Here is a 6,640-nt window from a genome sequence, read left to right as displayed (position 1 = left end):
TGTTTGACAAAATTAAAGGGATTACCAAAAGATGGTGATGAAAATTTGGCCCTACTAGGGTATCCGTGATCGTGATCTACTTATCTTAACTAGTCATTACTTTTGTTCTTTTAATTTCCTTCATATTCTCATTCTCATTTCTTTCAATACTAAACCAATGAATGATTATTTCTCTCTTACCAAAATAACTTCAGTAATGTTTATTTATCTATGTATATTTCGAAAGGCGGTAATATTTAGCTTACTTACCTTGAATTTGAAATGCTAAACAAAACTTGCTAAATAAAATTAATAATTGCATTATTTTTATCTATAGGTATTACACAATACACATACACCCGGGTATACTTAACATAACAATTTAATTTAGATCACTGTTATACTTTTTTTAAACGAGTCAAAATTAGCAGGAAGGAAAGCCCAAAAGACTGATATGTTGATCTAAACAGCAAACACAATTCGCATCCGTGAATGCCTGAAGAAAACTTGAGCTTTTAGTGTAATTTTATATATGTCGTATCACACTAAAGAAAAGGGGAGTGAAGCATCTAGAGCATCCAAAATGGGGTGCTGCCTACCCATGTTTTCCTTTTCAAAACGGTCTCACACCGCTACGAGTTAGACGCTTTTGACTTTATTTTATTTTTTTTCCTTTAGGCATTTACTACATGACTGAGTTGCCCATATGTATCACACTTTTGCAAGTTTTGTAATAAATTGCATCAGCCAATCACATTTTTCTATTTTTTTTATTTTGTTTGTTTAAATAACTTAAATGTTATTTAATTATTAAACAGGCTCGAAACCACTATGCATACAACCGAAAAAAAGCCCATATGCCTACATGGCAGGACGTTTTTCACAACCATTATAGATATCCTTATGACATGTATTTCCATACTTAGGTAAACGTTGCAGAATCGATGGTTTTGAATGAGCTCTCTTACTAAATTGAATGAATTAAAATCAAAAGAAAGAAATTAGACGCATCCATCTCAAATTATATACATTAGTTTTTACATTTCTTGGGTTCTCGTTAGAGCTATTTCTTATATAATTGTCTATATATAAATCTTACAATGAAAAATATTATTTTATTCTTCAAAAAGTGTGAATCGATGAGTATTGCATTATTCTTTTGAAATTTGCGGTAGGTGCGCTTATGAGAATCATTACCTTTTGATCCAAAAGAATGTTGTCGATATTCTTTTTAAGTTTTTACAAATTAAAAAGCTCAATTCTTTTCGTTCTTCTTTCTTGTAGTTTTATTGAGTTGTCTAGCTTTAAGGTTTCATATTAAGGCTTTTCTAAATCAATATTTCTATCAATAACTTCTATGTTTACATCTTATGTTAAAAATTTCTCATAATTAAGACACGATATGTCACATAATCACCGGAGGAAAAGGAAGGTGCACGCATGTTTCTTTTGGTAAAACTAGAGTAATGAAAAATGGGCCCTTCTACGTTTATCAATCGTCTTAAACTAGTCATTACTCCAATTTATTTTCCTTGCATAGGAGATAGGATATATATTACTTAAATGATATTTATTTTAGTTACATTGAGTCTTAAAATACCAACCAAAATTGTTAAACATAATTAAATAAATACACTAATTACACTACTTTATCTTGTATTCTAATTAAAAGAATCCAACATTCAATGCTTATTCATTAGGAGATTTGTTGATTTGATTAAAAAATGTTATCTATGCATTTAATTGTTCTATTTAATTTACACAACACATCAATCTTAATCACTTTTACAAACTCATTAAGATGTTGTATGTTTTTTTCTTCAGAGATAAAATGTCTGCAGTATGCCGATCACATCTGTAGAAGAATATGTTGACAAAACCTCTGCAGTCTGCAAGAAAAAGACTTTGTTTTTTAACATCTGTATACTGCTAAAATAAACTGATGATGGTTTATGAACTGTGGTAGTGGGTGGTGGTGGACGGTGTAGACGGTGGTGGTAGGTGGTGGACGATGGGTGGTGGTGGTGATGGACGGTTGTAGTAGATGGTGGACGGTGGTGGTGGGTGGTGGACAGTGGTGGTAGACGGTGGGTGGGGGTGGTGGCGGACAATGGATGGTGGTGGTTGACGATGGAGGTGGCGGATGGTGGGTGGTGGGTTATGGTGGTGGACGGTGGTAGACGTTGGTGGTGGGTGGTGGTGGTGGACAGTGGTGGCGACGGATAATGGGTGATGGCAGACATGGACGGTGGTGGTGGCAGGCGATGGGTGGTGGTAGATGGTGGTGTTTAATCCTCTTCAGACCTTAGAAGATCCTAAAAGTTGATGGACAAAGAAGAGTTCGCGCATACGCTTTTAATGAAAACACTTTCGAAAAAACAAACAGTGTGCAGATAACAATTCTGCGCGTGGTCTACGCGGCGCAGACAAAAGAACCTGCACAGACTTTTATTAGAAAAACAAACGTCACCTAGATCAATAATTTGAAATAAGTTAAAATGAATGAGTACACTACAACCGCCTAGTTTTACCAAACCTAATGCCAGTGAGGCTTCGGGCCACTAGTAGTATCGATGTGATGTGGTGTAATTCAGCAGGGGAGTAGGATCACATATGTTTGCCGTTTAAAAAAAAGTTTTATATACTTATTTATAAGCACTTGGTTTCTTTTATATTCCTACCCACTCATCTAACTTTTTTAAATCACATGTGTTACTACTTACACGTCTCCTATTCTCAACTAAAGAAGTGACCCAAAAAGTGGTATGCAAAGTTGACTTAAAAGAGTTAAAAGACACGAAACGAAGTCGTATCTAACTTTCTAAGAATGCGTAAAGTACAACCCACCAAAGCTCCAATCAATGCTTCATAAAAACCAAAAAAGTCGTACCACTAGTCTCCAAAATACCATAAATAACCCTGGTATCACGGATAAGTTAAGGGAATTTTTCTTTATTAAAAAACAGAAATTGAAATCGCAAGGTCATGTCAAGCCAAATAACAAGAGGCATGATGAGTTGCCAACCCAACTACGCTTTTAACCTTTTTTGTCAATTATACATCTTTTATTATTATAGAAGTTACCAATACTAGCTATCCAAAAATGTATTTCATACCATTAAAAACCAAAAGATTCTTTACTATGAATCACACAATTAATATATATAACATAATTAAACGAGACAATAATAAGTGCCAAATGTACTACATTCACACATATAGGTTAATTTGAGTTTTCAAATTTTGCAACTTTACATATGTTGTGTTGTATCGTATTAAAGGGCGAGTAACGTGCTTCATGACTTTGTCTGTTGTGACACCTGACCACGGTCTCTAAACTTCTTACAAATATCCCCATTATAAAATTCGCGAGTCCTAATCACCAAAACCAGCGACGCTAATCCACCAAAACAACATACGCACGCCAATATAATAAGCGAGGGCCTATAACAATGACTACCCATGCAAATCAGCTCCTTAACTGCACCCCTGGTTAACCCTTTCTTCGCAAGCTCCTTAACCGCTTCTCGATCATACAAAGGCCCGGTCACCTTTACATTCAAGATATACGTCCCTAATGGACTCCCTAACTGCCCACAGGTAAACAATGTGGAGTAGTATTTCAACCTGAAAAGCTCGGAAATTATTGCGAAAATCAACGGAAGTTGCGCACCGAACGAGAAACCAATGATAATAGACACCACATACACCGATCCAGGCATTGGGAACGCGATCATAAGAAGACCAACACACGAGAGAAACAAAACCAACGAGAGTGTAATCCTCCCCTCTTTCGGGTTTGTTCAAGAACACATTAGCAAAACACGACGTTTTCCCTTCCCCTTTCAGCTTTATAACATTTGTAACATCCGTCCCATTTGTTACATTTGTCACATTTTGTGAATAAACCACATTGTCACGATTATTTAGATCGTCAAGACCATCGATATTAACCTCACCGACACCGATCTGTAGCTGTTTACTTTGTTTCCATAGGTTTAATTCCTCCCTAATCGAAATAAAAAGCGATACGAATAATAAAAATATCACAACCGAAGCGCTAGCCGCGTATGCGGTTCGCGAAAACGAGACTAGATTTTGGGCAATTGTCATGGCCATAATGAACAAGGCTAGAACTATAGACACGTATAAAAAACGGTAAAACTAACGAAGCTCGTTCGGTTGTCGAACGAGACTCATGGTTCGGATGGTGTACACGAACACAACGGATATAGCAGCCGGGAGCCACGCGATTAATAATATTAGAGATTTTGAATCATTGCCGTACACGGCAGAGTATATTTGAGTCATGATGGCGCCGCTTAAGCCGGTGAAGCCTTTTAGCAAGCCAAGCACGACGCCTCGGCTTTCCGGGAAGTTGGAAACCGAGGTGACTAACGCGCCGGTGTTAGCGAAGTTTTGGGAGTTGGCTCCAATGCAAATGTAAAGGCACATCTGCCAGACTTTGGGTTTTGAGATGCGGTTGGTGACGGCTAGCCAGATGAGGAAGTAGCCGGAGAAGTTTAGAGCCGAGGAGGTTGAGGGTTGTTTGGTCGTAGCCGAGGGAGGATTTGATTTCTTTGGAGTAGACGCCGAAGAGGTAAGTGGCTCCGGCGCCAGTCATGACTAGGAAGGAGGCGAAGAGTGAGAACCATCGGCCGCGGATGACGTGGACGGCGAAGGGTAGAGGCTTGGGTGGTTCACCCATGGTTTATGGATGAGGAGGATAGTGTGGGTGGCTGGTTAAGTTAACTGGAGTGGATAGACATCATATTATTATTATTATTTATAGAGGGTCGGTTAATTAGGAATCGTTTCAGTTTTGGTCACAGACTCACTGTTTCATTTGTTTTTAATTCATATATTTAGTTTTTTTCTTTTTTTTTTAAGAAAGTATGTGAACGTTTGTTAGTTATTGGACATGTGAGTGTATACGTATTTTATATTTTTTTATCGTTGCTTGGAATTTATTGGCAGTTAATGACGAGGTTGATTTGGAACTAACGTAATGTATACATAATACATGTTTGTTTTTGTTTAGAACTAGCATGTTGCGCATACATGTGCACATGTCTGTTATTTTTTATTACTAAATTAAGATATGATTCTGTATAATAATTAATGATCATCTAAGAACGCTATCTGTTCTTTGTTAGCATGAGCAAACAAATGCTAACAAGTGTAGATAGATTCTTTATATTTACGTGAGTAAGTTCTCTATATTGTATTTGTATGGATTAGTTGTAAGTGGTTATAAGATGAAGAGAAAGAAAATGTTATTGTTTATGGGTAAATTTGGAGGGACATTGTCTAACAATTTATAAATTTTTAATGTTAAAGGTAATTTTAAAAGTATAAAAAAAATTATTTAGTTGAAAACGAAATAATAAGATAGTGATTTTTAATACAAATATAGAGATAGAGATAGATGATTAGCCTAGCTATAATATTAACAAAAATGAGATATCGCACAAAAAGTTCAAGCTGACGTTTTCTCCCTTTTCTTAGCAAGCAAATACACAACAATCATATGGATATACTCCAAATAAAGTTCATGATCATTAAGAGACTTGATTTTCTTTGAAGATAAAGATTCACACCACACACGCATTAAACATTGAAGTTAAGATAATATGATCTAAACTTTAATGCAATTACACATTTGTTTATACCATATATATTCTGAAACATCACAAAAGATCAAGTATTGAAGAAATAAGGAAATGATAAGACTCTATTTTTGGAAGCCGTCCAACTAATCAATAATCATGTTCGGATATATATGAAAAATATTGATCAAAATGGATAAAGCTTTTCTTACTTTTAGCAGTGATTGTAGATATCTATCACAATAGAATGGTTATCGACTTATCTCCATTGATTTAGAGAGAGGAGATTATGACCAAAAATCAAAGGACTAGATAGGTCATAGGGCGGGTAATTTAACCGTCATAACCATCAAACGAACTATAACCGATATAACTAAACCTATTTTAACCGATAACCAACATAACCGATGGTCGGTTTAATGAATTTTTTGAAAACTACCAAATACGGGTCGGTTTTGATTAAAGATAGTTCCAAAGCCGCCATAACCAAACGGACCTATTTATTTAACCAACAATACGTTTGGGATAAACTTCCATCCAACATATTGTCTCGTAATACCATTTTGATGTTTATGGTTCAATATCCGTTACGCAATTAACTTGAATTTCATTCTTGGATTATATAATGCCGTTTTAGTATTAATATTATGTATTTTGTTGGAGTATGTCATGTCATTTTTTTTAATACTTGTTGGAGTATGTCATGTCATTTTTTTGTAATACATGGTGCCAAACTTTTAGGCCTAACTACATTGTTTGCTTACGGTAAACCAACGTATAACCGACTTGCTATAACCTTCAAAACCAATTAACCAAAACCGTCATAACGGATCGGTTATTGTTATGGCTATCCATTAACCGATATATTGGTTAAGGTTATAGGTTTAGCATAAAACCTACACATGCACACCCCCAGGATAGAATACCATTCACACAAACAATATCAATCCTTGTGAAACAAAAACTTGATTTAAATAAAATGGTTAAACTCATTCTGTTTCAAACAGCTACACATGAAAACTAGTCAAACAAATGTAAAACAATAAAAAAAA

At 35.5% G+C, this 6,640-nt stretch overlaps 1 pseudogene; it reads right to left on the bottom strand.

The window, feature by feature from the left end:
* Positions 1–3,255: 3,255 nt before the first annotated feature.
* Positions 3,256–4,687, bottom strand: LOC143582513 (uncharacterized; annotated as a pseudogene).
* Between the last annotated feature and the right edge of the window lie 1,953 nt (positions 4,688–6,640).

This window comes from Bidens hawaiensis, unplaced genomic scaffold, assembly GCF_021521415.1.
Source record: "Bidens hawaiensis isolate Kalapana, Puna unplaced genomic scaffold, B.hawaiensis_p1.1 tig00031771_1, whole genome shotgun sequence".
In the NCBI taxonomy this organism is placed as follows: domain Eukaryota; kingdom Viridiplantae; phylum Streptophyta; class Magnoliopsida; order Asterales; family Asteraceae; genus Bidens; species Bidens hawaiensis.
Note: the sequence above shows the minus strand (reverse complement) of the source record. Positions and strands in the feature narration are given on the sequence as shown.